At 44.8% G+C, this 13,582-nt stretch overlaps 4 non-coding genes across 4 annotated transcripts; 2 read left to right on the top strand and 2 right to left on the bottom strand.

Moving 5' to 3' along the window:
* The first annotated feature begins 7,270 nt into the window (after nucleotides 1-7,270).
* Nucleotides 7,271-7,343, top strand: trnak-cuu (transfer RNA lysine (anticodon CUU)). The gene has a single exon. It is a non-coding gene; the product is annotated as a tRNA-Lys (tRNA).
* A 78-nt stretch (nucleotides 7,344-7,421) lies between these two features.
* On the top strand, nucleotides 7,422-7,504 carry trnal-cag (transfer RNA leucine (anticodon CAG)). Its single transcript has one exon. It is a non-coding gene; the product is annotated as a tRNA-Leu (tRNA).
* Nucleotides 7,505-9,569: 2,065 nt separating this feature from the next.
* On the bottom strand, nucleotides 9,570-9,642 carry trnav-aac (transfer RNA valine (anticodon AAC)). The gene has a single exon. It is a non-coding gene; the product is annotated as a tRNA-Val (tRNA).
* A 439-nt stretch (nucleotides 9,643-10,081) lies between these two features.
* Nucleotides 10,082-10,155, bottom strand: trnan-guu (transfer RNA asparagine (anticodon GUU)). Its single transcript has one exon. It is a non-coding gene; the product is annotated as a tRNA-Asn (tRNA).
* Nucleotides 10,156-13,582: the final 3,427 nt, after the last annotated feature.

The raw sequence follows: 13,582 nt of genomic DNA, 5'->3' as shown, positions 1-13,582 counted from the left end.
GAAGTTCACATTTTGGTCTTTGATTTCCTCACTGCTCCGCTGTCTTTTGTTAAACACCAGCTAGTGCCAGTCTCACTCAGTTTGTATATTTAACTATAGTGCAACAGGGATTTAACAGTAACACCAAATGAACCCTCTCCGTCTCTCTCACCAAAACAAGCTCCACCTTGCCCCTCAGTGAGGTGGCTGCCTTATTGGCGGCCATTATGTTTCAGGATCAGGACGGCCATTTTGTTTAAGCTTCATTGCGGCCAATTTGTTCAAGATCACCATATTGCCCCCATTAAGTTCGGCAACTTGCGTCTCAGTTAAATGGCAGCCTTGCCCCTCAGTAAGATGGCTGCCTCACTGGTGTCCATTTTGTTTCAGTTTCATGGCATTGAAGTTGTTGTTTATAGATTCATGGTCTCATGGTGACTGTGGCAGAAGACGAGGCCATTCGGCCCACTGTGCGTGTGCCGACTCTTCAAAAGGACTGTCGACCAATTTTCCCCTCTGCTCTTTCCCCACATCCTTTATGGAGGCTTTATAATAGTAGTTGTATGATGGAAATATATGTGCATGTATCGATGCAAATTGATGTTGTAGTCGTTGCTCTAATATATAAATACAAGTTGTTGTCGATAAAGATTGTCTCTCAATCTTTTACTCTTTAGATTCTTCTCCTTTATAAACTGGGCTTTGTTTCTGTGTAAATGAATGTTGCTGAGAGATTGTCCTTGTAACTCAGTGAGGGATCATGCTGTGTATTCGGTTTTTAATAAAAGTTTTTTGCTTTCGCTGTTTTAAACGTCATGAATTTGTTTGAACTCTTTGGCTAATTGGAAAAATCAACAAACTGTAAGTTGACCACAAACTACAGGCTTTGTGTCCACTGCTAATTTAAACAAGAGTAAAGAGCAAAGGGAAAGTTCGTTCACCTTTGCAAACTGCAACATAAAGGGTCAAGTAGCAAAAAATGCCCGGGATTTTTGTCCCCTGCTCCAGGAACAGAAGAGAAAATGAGCACAGCGGCAAATTGGACCCTGCAGCAAACGCTAACCAGGACAGGCAGACAGACCAGCACCTTTAAGGGGAGGGGCGGGGGATGGTGAGTGAGGGAGTGAGGGAACGAGTGGTAAAGCAGGAGAGAACACGCAGCAAACTTGTATTAGAGAGAGAGAGAAGCAACATGTGCTCTCCAGTCTGCCCTGAATGTCATTCTCTCTCTCTCTCTCTCTCTCCCAACTTTTCTCACTTTTCTTTAGATTCTCTGCTTTGTAACTGGGGATTTTGTTTGTCAGTGGTGTTTGCTGAGAGATTGCCTGCCTGTGTAATGGGATGAGTGAATGACTGAGTGTGAATGTGTTTGAGTGAGTGAGTGTGAGGGAGCTCTGGGTTCTTGCTGTGCCTTTTTAATCGCTTGCTTTGTTTACAATCAATTCCTTTTCACAATCTCTCCCTCCAGAGGAATTTGTTTGTGGAATTGCTGTAACATAAAGATGTGGAATGAGAATGTTTGGGAGGAGGAGTATTCCTTGTACAAGAAGCTTTCTCTCCTCAGGGGACTGACCGAGGCCTTCACCAGAGGGTGCACGCAATGGGGCTCACGTGAATTTTGTCTGGGTCACTATGGGATCAATGGATCACGGTGGGATCACTGGGAACACTGTGGGATCACGGGCTGCTGGTGGATCACTGGGACACTGCAGGCTCACTGGTACATTGTGGGATCACTGGGACACTGTGGGATCAGTGGGACAATGTGTGATCATTGGGTTGCAGTGGTATCACTGGGACACTGCAGGTTCACTGGGACATTGTGGGATCATTGGGTTACGGTGGGATCACTGGGACACTGCAGGTTCACTGGGACACTGCAGGTTCACTGTGACATTGTGGGATCACTGGGGACACTGTGGGACCAGTGGGACACTGTGGGATCATTGGGTTGTATTGGGATCACTGGGAACCTGCAGTTTCACTGGGACATTGTGGGATCATTGGGTTACTGTGGGACCACTGGGACACTGTGGGATCATTGGGTTACTGTGAGATCACTGGGACACTGGCGGCCATTTTGTTTAAGATGGCCGCCTTACTGGCCGCCATTTAGTTTCAGCTTCATGGTATTAAAGGAGAAATTTCTTTACGCATTCTATGCAATATATAAATATTATAACGCACGTTATTTTATATACACAAGTTGTTGAATACAAATAAAGTCTCTCAAACTTTTACACAAAATGCAGTTTGGATACTGGGACCTCTGGGTGCACCGTGAAATCATTGGGTGCGCTTTGGGAACACTGGGTGCACTGTGGGATCATTGGGATCATTTTGAGAGCACTGGGACACTTTGGGATTCCTGGGGCACTTTGGATCACTGGGTCACTTTGGATCACTGGGTGCACTGTAGGATCAGTGGGTCACTCTGCGATCACTGTGGGATCACTGGGTGCACTGTGGATCACTGGGACACTGTGCATGACTGGGGAACTATCCTGATTGCGGATATTCCCGTGATTAAACAGGAATAAAGTACAATAGGCTCAGGAAAACCCGAGCCTTTCCAGCAGCATTTATCTCACCAAGCACTGGAGTGAGGGAAACTTTCTCCGGGGGTGTCTCAGCGTGGAAATTGTGACCAGTGAAGAAGGTATTTGGTGGTCAGGATTGCCGAGTACTTTAAGGCACTGCGTTTCGGTCGCTTTCTCCTCGCGAGGTGTGGGTTCGAATCCCAATTCTAACATTGGTTATTTTGACTTCTGTTTCATTTTTACCTTGAGCTGCAGTTGATTTTTCGGCCCAGTTGATTTGCTCTTCCCGCAATAACCAACCCGGTCTCCATCCACGGCACGTTTTGACGCCCACCGGCTCATCCTTAAACCGAGCTGTAAACGAACATATGCTGGAAACACAAGGCGGTCATTCAACAACTGTGGAGCTGGCCACAGTCACAGAATCAGAATGGCGACTTCCTGAGCGGGGGAGGCCGGTTCATGTGGAAAAGGATCCGGACGAGAATGATCTGATTCATAAGGTTAGGGGAGGGAAATTAGGGAGCTCCTTCGGAACGTTAATGACTTGAAAATGAAGTCTTTTTCCCGTGTAACTTGTGTGGTTTTAATGAATGAAATGTTTGTAAAAAGGCATCCGTGGAAAAGGATTGAGAGCTTTTTCGGACGAGAGGGGAAATGAGGAGATTTCTTTTCACACAGAGGGTTGTTACTATCTGGTAGCCACACCCTGAACGGGTGGTGGAAGCAGCTTTCATAGGAACTTTCAAAAGCCAATTGGACAGGTGCTTGAAGAGGTTTGATTAGCAAGGTTAAAGGGAAAAGGCTGGGTTTTTTGGATGAAACTGGACAGCTCTTTCAAAGAGCAGAAATGGCGGCACGGCCGAATGGCCTCCTTCTGTGCTGTAATATTCTATGATTCAATTCCATTATTTTAGTGTGGGACAGGAGAGATGTTGTTTAAAGAGAAGTAAAACTGTCCCAATCAGAGCAGAGAGAGGTGACTGGTCAGTTCCCCTGTCCAGCAAAAGTCACCAGCGGTTTTTTGTGGGGTGGTGGTTATCAGTTCGCTTTATACGCGAACGGCCCTGCTTTCGATTCTGGGCGGACAATTTATGTTGCAATTGCTGTTTACATTCTATATTAATGACTGAGATGAGGGGACCGAGTGTAATGTATCCAAGTTTGCTGATGGTACAAAGGTAGGTGGGAATGTAAGCCGTGAGGAGGACGCAAAGGGAGGTGGACAGGTTAAGTGATTGGGTAAGAAGGTGGCAATTGGAGTATAAGGTGGGAAAATGTGAAATTGTCCACTTTGGTAGGAAGAATAGAAAAGCAGAATATTTTTTAAAAGGTGAGAGTCCAATAAATGTTGATATTCAGAGGGAGTTGGGTGCACTTGTAAACAAATCACAGAAAGTTGACATGCAGGTACAGCAAGCAATTCGGAAGAAAAATGGTATGTTTGCCTTTTTGCAAGGAGGTTGGAGTATAAGAGTAAGGAAATCTTGATGCAATTAAATAGGGCTTTGGTAAGAACACCCCATGACGACTTCGATGTAGTCTACACAGATTTTAGCAAGGTTTTAGACAAGGTCCCATTTGACAGACTGGTCAAAAAAGATGTCATTGCACTAGAGAGGGTACAGAGGAGATTTACGCGGAGGTTGCCAGGGCTGGAGATTTTTGGCTGTGAGGAAAGATTGGAGAGGCTGGGGTTGTTTTCTTTGGAACAGAGGAATCTGAGGAGTGATTTAATTGAGGTGTACAAAATTATGAAGGGCCTAGATAGAGTGGATGGGAAGGACCTATTTACCATAGCAGGGAGGTCAATAACCAGGGGGCATAGATTTAAAGTGATTGGTAGAAGGATTAGAGGGGAGCTGAGGAGAATTTTTTTCACCCAGAGGATGGTAGGTGTCTGGAACTCACTGCTGAATGGGTGGTCGAGGCAGAATCCCTCGTTACATTTAAAAAAGACTTGGATTTGCACCTGAAGTGGTGTAACCTGCAAAGCAAAGGAGCGATTGCTGGAAAGTGGGATAAAGCTGGTTGGCTCATTTTCGGCCGGCGCGGACGCGATGGACCGAATGGCCTCCTTCTGTGCCGTCAATTTGCGATGATTCTGCAAAAGTGGCTAGTGTTTTTTGTAACATCGAATTCCCTGACCGGGAATCGAACCCGGGCCGCAGCCAAGAGAGCGCCGAATCCGAGCCACTGGACCACCAGGGAAGGGGTGGAAAGTTTCTAAATATATCTGGGAGTGTTTGTATTAGGTACAAATAATATTTCTGGTTTAGTGACTCTGTTCGTTGCAAATGTATTTACATGAATCTATTATTTATTTATTTATTGGGGTGTATATATTGTAAATCTACTTCTGGCGCTGATAAGAGTCCATATAATTCCGCAATTAATCTTCCATTTGCGTTTTCACAATGACAGGTCTGTCTCACTGGTTCCCCAGTGTCAGGGAGGGAAGTGTCTGATGCCCTCTTTTATTTGATGTTACAAACAGAAGACAAACACTCGTATTCGTTCAAAATCAACCTGAAGGTGGACAGACACACAGAGATAAACACAGCCAATGATATGGTCGTTATGTTGGGATTGCTGCACATGCATACCCAGTGGCGAGTTTACTGCATGATAGACAAGAGCGGCTGAGTTTTTCTGGCCTGGTTAGCTCAGTCGATAGAGTGTGAGACTCTCAATCTTCGGGGCGTGGGCTCAAGTCTTATGTTGGGCGTATTCTGATTTAAACTTTTTATGTTGCTTTCAGGGGTGAACCCAAGCTCTGACTCCCCCCGACATCCCGTGCAGTGTCACCGCGCACATTGTGGCCGCGCCCGGGCTGATTTCTCTCTCTCTCACCCGGGACCGCTGAGTCTGCTGTACCGTGATCACCAACTCACCCAGTTTGTGAATTTAAACCGGAACAGGTGTCTCGCAAAGGGCAAGAGAAGCAGGGAAGGCTGCAACCTCTGACAAAATCTCATTCCCATTAAAGGTTTGTGAAACTGAATCCCAAACACTTTCTACAACTTTTAAAAGTTTTGACATTCACTGCACAGGACGCGGCACCGAGAGACTCGTCTCTGACACTCACAGTGATGCGTTGGAGTGTTTTCACTCGTAAAACAGCTTTTGTGATATTGTGATATTGTCTTTGACTCCCTCACCAGCGGAAAGGGTTTGCCTATCTCCCTTTCAAAATCCTAAAAAGCCTTCCATATTCCAGGGAAGACAATATGTAACCGCTCCTCATAATTTAACCCTTCGAGCCCTGCTAACATTCTGGTAAATCGGGGCCGCGCTCCTTCCAAGGCCAATATACCCTTTTGGAGGAAAAGGGAATAACATTTAAAATGAGCGTCACTGAGGATCAGTTTTCTGTCGCTCAGAGTTATCTGCTTAATGAAGTAAAAGATGCAGCTTACAAAGAACAAGGGAGCAGCCACTGTCTCCTTTTTTGGCAGGAGAAGAAAATCAACCTGGATGTTTATGGAGACCAAGTTCCAACATAATGTTTCCGCCCGGGATCAAACCAGCAACTTTTCGCGTGTAAAGCAAATGTGAGAACCACGACACTACAGAAACCGATGGTATCTTGTTCAACGCAATGGGCAACTGAATGGTGTCCTCTCTCTGCTCGTACTTGGAATGTGTTCTTTCAAGTATAGCAAGAGATTCAGACAGTGGCTGCTCCACCTTTTCTTTAAAAACTCTCAGGGTAGTGGGTTTGAGCCTCACATTGGGCGAGTACCGTTTTAAACTTTTATGCTGCTTCCACCGGTGAGCCCCAGCTCTGACACTTCCCCCACCCCCCTCCATCTCACCGCGCACGATGGGGCCACGCCCGGGCTGAATCTCTCCAATCAGGTTTCCGCCCCAGTTGCAGCATGAAATGGTCCTTATCAAAGTCACAAATGATACTCCATGTGACTACCACCATGATAAACTATCCCTCCTCATCCTTCTCAAATACAATATCTCACCGTGCTGTTACGCTGTTAGACGAGTTTCCTCTCTCTGCTCTTATTTGCAATGTGTTGCTTTTCCGACTGATAACACTTAGTATCATTGCATTCTGTGAGTCCATGAGAGGAGATCATTCGGCCCATCGTGCTGTGCTGGGTCAAACACACGTATTCGTTCAAAATTCGTTCAGAGATGGATTGAGTGCCTTGTTGTCAGAAAATTGCCTGAACCCCCACAGTCTGCAGCTTTCCACCTCGCTATCAACCACATGGCCGATTTTTGTGTCACCCGCAAATTTCTTAATCATGTCCCCTAAGTTTCGGTCCAAATCGTTAATGTAGAGCATAAAAAGCAAAGGACCAAGTACCGAGCCCTGCGGCACCCCACTGGAAACAGCCTTCCAGCCACAAAAACACCCGTCGACCATTACACTTTCCTTCCTGCCACTGAGCTAATTTTGGATCCAACAAGCCACATTCCCTTGGATCCCATGGTCCTTTCCTTTTTGGACCAATCTGCCATGTGGGAATTTTTCAAAAGCTTTGCTAAAATCCATGTAGACGACATCAATTGCGCTGCCCTCATCGATCCTTCTTATCACCTCCTCGAAAAATTCAATCAGGTTAGTCAGACACAACTTCCCCTTAACAAATCCATGCTGACTGTCCTTGATTCGTCCGTGCCTTTCGAAGTGACAGTTCATCCTGTCCCTCAGAATTGATTCCAATAATTTGAAATGGAGTCTTTCTCCTGCTTGCTGCAATAACAGATAAGGTGATTCAAGGAAGCAAGCCCGGCTAGCTCAGTCGGTAGAGCATGAGACTCTTAATCTCAGGGTCGTGGGTTCGAGTCCCACGTTGGGCGAGTATCATTTTAAACTTTTATGTTGCGTTCACTGGCCAACGGTGCAGAATTGATGCAGAATGGAACATTAAATTTGTAGTCAGGATGGCCGAGCGGTCAAAGGCGCTGCGTTCAGGTCGCAGTCTCTTCTGGAGGCGTGGGTTCGAATCCCACTTCTGACAATCCTTATTTTTACGAAGACGTGAAAATATTTTATTTGTGGATTGGGATGCAGCTGATTTTTCGACCAAGTTGATTTACTCCTCCCACAAAAGCAACTGGCTTTCTGATGGAATTGTGACTTGAGAAGTTTCAAACGGTGAAATGTTTGACATATTAATGACCTGGACAAAGAAATAGAACAACAGTGGGAAACATTTAAAACGGTGATCAATAGAGTCCAGGAGAAATATATCCCACTAAAAAGCAAGAACAAACCAGCCAGAAATGACACACCAGGGAAGAATAAAGAAACAAGGGCAAAATTGAAACTGAAGAAAAAGGCACACACTAGACAATAAAGGAGAGAGGGGAATGTGAAAAGACTGGGAAAGAAGTCTAAAGAACTATTAGAAAGGCAAAAAGGAATATCAAAAAAAGAAAAGTATTCTGGACACATCAACAGCCAAAGAAAATTTCGGATAGGAATAGGGCCACTAAGGGATACACACGACAAACTCACAGGAAATGACAGCGAAATGGCAGAAATATTAAATAATCACTTTGCTTCAGTCTTTACCAGCGAGACGAGTATTGTGGGCGTGACAGTAGAAGAAGAGATCAAAAAGATATGTAAAGACATTTAAGATCGAAAGGGGGAGATAATTGATCAACTAATCAATCTTGGAGAGGAAATTTCCAGTTAGGAGCCTAACCAGAGTTTCAAACCGCTCAGCCACACTAATTTCCGTATTACTGTTCAGGAGCTTATTTCACATGGACACGATTACTGCGCTCCATTTAGGGAGGCTACGTGAAAGGCGGAAATTGATCTATTAATAGAATCATAGAATAAGATAGCGCCATTCGGCCCATCGTGCCTGTGTCAGCTCTCTGAAAGAGCTGTCCAGTTAGTCCCACTCGCCTGCTGTTTCCCCATAGCCCTGAAAATGTTTCCATCCAAGCGTTTATCCAATTCCCTTTTGAAAACTGTGAGTTAAGAAAAACAATATTGAAAGGGGTGCTGGGGCCTCTGCAGTGTCGATGTGGAGTGTGTGATGATTGAAGTTATCAAGATGGTTGCTTTACACATGGTATGTTGTGCAATCATCCTGAAATATCTTCAATATCCAATACAAATTGAATTGCAAACCTGACGGACCAACACTGGAAAACAAATCACGAGTGAACGCAAATCATCTGGGACCCGTTTTTAGCCTCACGGCACTTTAAATAAAGTGAAATAACTTTGCATTGAAAGGATTTGGAACTTGCGTCTGTGCCTTTATCTGTTCCATTTCTTAAAGTTGCTGGCGTCTGATGATGGACACGCCTCTGCTCCCTCCATTGCACAAGAAATGAGATGTTTGACGTTGACGGGACCTGTTGGTTATGAGCTCATCCTTTACATTGAGTGGGTTCGCGTCCTTTAAACGGCGTCAACTTTTGCCCAGCGGTGAACTTCGCAGCAAACAAGTTCATCACCGTCTCACCGCGGGCACTGACTGACACGTTTATCGTTATTTCTTTCAGACCGAAATAAATAGGAACCGTGATTTTAAATTTGCACTAAGTGATTTTTAGGTCGTCGCCTTTAAATGTTTCAAAGGCGAATCCGAATTTATGATAGTCTGGCCATTTCACCAGCCGTGTTGAAAACAGAACATGTCTCTAACTTTCGCGTCTTTTTTCGAAAGGCAAAAAACATATTTCCCATGACCTCTGAAGGATGGGCAAGTACATTTCAGAAATCAGAAGCAAGTTAACCAGCCTTTTAATCCGGAGTCAGACCTTTGCGCCACGCACTCTGAAGATAGGATCCTGGATGTTATTATATTTTTGAATGTTTCTTAAACACCGTTTCATATCTTGGTTGAATGGATGAGTCTTATCAAATCTCCGCCAGGTCCCACCGGGTGTGAGACAGTATTGGAAGCAGCCTTCACCCCCAATATCACGCTGGCATTCATCGCCTGCTCTCAGCGGACTGCATAAACAGGGCTGGGCGATATGGACTTTGTCCACATTGAATTAGCAATGTGAATCGTTAAATATTTAATCATTTTTAATGGGGACAAGGTTTCAAAATATTTCCGCCCGGTTTCGAACCAGGGAATTTTCGCGTGTTAGGCGAACGTGATAACCACTACACTACGGAAACCCGATATCTGCAACCTCGTGTTAGGGATATAACCCCTCAGCCAAACTAATTTCCGTATTACTGTACAGGAGCTCATTTCCCAGGGATACATTTCCTGCGCTGTATTTCGGAAGGCTGCAGAGAAGGATCGGTGGAGATGGTCAGGCAGGGAATCCCAGAGCATCGCGCCCACACAAACATTTCACTGGTTTTTATCATGTGCCTGATATCCGACCGCAGTGTAAATTATGGCGAATCAGGCATGCTCAGATGACGTTGTTCACAGAGTGTTTTCTTGCAGCCAAATCACACATTCGAAAACTTGAAATGAGATGAAGAGATCGCAGCCATTTAAAGTGCTCCCAGTTACTGCTGATCAGGAATCGAAACTTGGCACCGGCTTCAGGGCCATCAGAATGAGGCAATGAATCCGAAAGTGGGAAGAAAAAGGTGCAATTTCCGTCCCTGGGTGGGCTCGAACCACCAACCTTTCGGTTAACAGCCGAACGCGCTAACCGATTGCGCCACAGAGACCGTCTGGTCCTTTTTCTTGCAAGATACACTAAAGCAGCGTGTCACCTACCCAAAGTTACATGTTGCAGCCACAGAAATGCAATTGTCCACTATCAGTGTTACTTTTCCAGAAATAAAGGATGGGACATTGTTTGTGGAAACATGGGAACGGTCTGGTCTCGCTCACAGCGTCGATATCACCGCCAACCAGCTCTCCTGCAACCGGCGCGCCCACCGGTGCTTTGTCTGTTAGTTAGTTGCACTGTGGGAGAACCTTCACCACACTGACTGCAGCGGTTTCAAAAGCCGGCTCACCACCACCTTCTCAAGGGCTTTTTGGGATGGGCAATAAATGCCGGCCTCGCCAGCGACGCCCACATCCCATGAACGAATAAAAAAAATATTCTGAGCGTCCTGATGCAGATGTCAGGATTTCATGCCTGATCTGCAGTAACTGGGAGCGGTTTAAATGGCTCCGACCTCTTAATTTCACTCATAACATCAGAGTAACTGTTCCAGGGGGACATGCCGACTCAACTGCGTCTTGGCCGCCTGTCTGGACAGTCCTTTATTCGTCTCTAATTCCGTTTCCCAAAGCGTATCTGCAGATTCACAAAGCTGTTTGTCATTTCGGTTCCTTTCGATTTGTCCAGCTCCCGACTGGCAATAATTTTCAAACCTGGTTGCAAACCTCCGCCTTGCATCGTGTCCAGGGATGGGTTATGTGGAGAGACTGGGGAAGCTGGGATTGTTCTCCTCGGAGCAAAAAAAGGTTAAGGGTAGATTTAATAGAGGTGTTCAAATTATTTTGATAGAATGGATGGGGAGAAGCTCTTTCCATTGGCAGGAGGGTCGATAACCAGAGGACACAACTTGTATTTACATAGCGCCTTTAACGTAGTAAAACGTCACAAGGTGCTTCACAGGAACGTTATTAAACAAAACTTGACACGAAGCCACATAAGGAGATATTGGGACAGGTGACCAAAAGCTTGGTCGAAGAGTTAGGTTTTAAGGTATGTGTTAAAGGAGAGAGAGGCGGAGAGGTTGAGGGAGGGAATTCCAGAGCTTCGGGTCGAGGCAGCTGAAGGCACAGCCTCCAATGGTGGAGCAATTAAAATCGGGGATGCGCAAGAGGCCAGAATTGGAAGAGCACAGAGATTTGTTTTATTCGTTCATGGGATGTGGGCGTCGCTGGCGAGGCCAGCATTTATTGCCCATCCCTAATTGCCCTTGAGAAGGTGGTGGTGAGCCGCCTTCTTGAACCGCTGCAGTCCGTGTGGTGAAAGTTCTCCCACAGTGCTGCTCGGTAGGGAGTTGCAGGATTTTGACCCAGCGACGATGAAAGAACGGTCGATATATGTTTGATGCAGTGTTCCCTAGTGATTGGGAATAGTTCATTGCACAAAAATAATGCATGTCTGTGAGACACTTAATGTTTTTTGCAAATCACCATTAATACGTTCTGTTGCACACCGAAGGAAATGCTAACTTGTTTACCAAGTGACAATTAAAACGTTAATAAACCTTTGTGCTTTGCATGTCATGAACTTTTATCCCTTCCCATTTTACATACTGTATTTTAGGAGTCTGCTTAAAAATGTTTAGTGCTTATTACACCAAGAATCTGGTGCAGCTGTTGTTAAATTTAAAAAGGTTTGTAGCCCCTTCCACGCTTGAAGAAACTCGACCCTGGAGGTTTATGGGGAGCAAGTCCCAACAAAATGCTTCCCTCCGAGATCAAATCGGGGACTTTCTGCGTGTAACTGGTGAACATGATAACCGCTACACTACGGAAACGACAAACTTTTCGGTCTCAGGTCTGAAGGAAGTGTCTCGGGAAAACATGAACCGTTGACTCTCTTTGCACTGACTCTTTTCACGAATATTTCATCGATCGAAACGATACAAGTCACAGGGAAAAATGTCAAAGTCATTAAACTCCCGAATTAGCCCCAAAATCTATCAATCTCAGTTTTGACATTTTCAATTGACTCCCAGCCTCAACAGCTTTTTGGGGGAGAGAGTTCCAGATTTCCACTCCCCTTTGTGTAATGAAATTCTTCCTGACATCACCCCTGAATGGCCCAGCTCGAATTTTTTAATGTTACGCCCCATTGTTCTGGACTCTCCCCACCAGAGGAAATAGTCTCTATCTGCCCTGTCAAATGTTTAATCATCTTAAACACCTCAATTAGATCACCCCTTAATATTCCAAACTCAAGGGAATGCAAGTGTCGTCCATGCAACCTGTCCTCATAATTGCTTATCAACGATAGCCACCAAAAAGGGTTTCACGATGGCTGGCTCTAGAGTGGATTGGTTGTTAGTAGTGGGCTCGTTGGTCTAGGGGTATGATTCTTGCTTCGGGTTTGTTACTATGAATATGTGAGAGGTTCCGAGTTCAAATCCCAGATAAGCCCTTATTTTACTTTGGATCTTGAACTTCCAAAGACAGAAAAGTACCCAAATCACCCCACATGAGTGAAACAATTCCGATGTTTCATACTAGTACCGAACACAACTGCCCAACTTGGTTCTGATGAAAGGTCATTGACCTGAAACATTAACTCTGTTTCTCTCTCCACAGATGCTGCCTGACCTGCTGAGGGTTTCCAGCATTGTCCATGTTATCAGAGTATCACTTCCCTCATCACCTAACTGCACTCCTCCACTAGATGTCGCCTTGTGGTGCAAACAGGCTCCTTCCGCACAGCCAGGTGTTCTGCTTCAGGCATTCATCATAACTATAACTTTTGAACTTGATAGTTAAAACATATGGCCTTGCCAATTGACCAGAAAACAGAATGGTGTTTATCTCTCACCAGTACAGTCCTTTCCCGCAGCATCAGCTTGGAATGATACGTAGCAATCATACAGATGTCACACCTCTCCTGCTTGCCTGTGAAGCTGGTAAGACGAATAGCACACAATGCTGCCTGACACACATACACAGCAGCTATGAATGACTTAAAGGTCTTGTTATGATTGTCAGGCAATTGTTTATATCAAAAGGATAATTAAACTTACGAGTATAATGATATCAGCAACAATCCAAGTGTTTCTGGACTTCAGAATCTACTCGTCTCTATATTCAACATATGCATGCATATAAAATGAAGCAAATCTGTCTTATGATTGTAGTTTCATTCTCCCAACGGAGATTTATACTTCCTCACTTAAGAGGCAAAAGCTAAAGGTTAATATTACTTCAATATAAAGACTGACTCTTTCCTTACAATACAGATACCCCAAACTAATATAACACCTCAAACTGATGGAGCTCCTCAAACTAAAACAGTATCTCAAACTGATACAGTACCTCAAACGGATAGAGAATCTGAAACTACTATAATACCTCAAGCTAATTCATCATCTGAAACTAATGAAGTACCTCAAACTAATACAGTACCTCAAACAAATACAACACCTTAAACTAATGCAGTAC

The sequence above is a fragment of the Heptranchias perlo genome, unplaced genomic scaffold (assembly GCF_035084215.1).
Source record: "Heptranchias perlo isolate sHepPer1 unplaced genomic scaffold, sHepPer1.hap1 HAP1_SCAFFOLD_50, whole genome shotgun sequence".
Lineage (NCBI taxonomy): Eukaryota > Metazoa > Chordata > Chondrichthyes > Hexanchiformes > Hexanchidae > Heptranchias > Heptranchias perlo.
The sequence above is the reverse complement of the archived record's forward strand: the minus strand, read 5'-3'. Positions and strand labels throughout refer to the sequence as shown.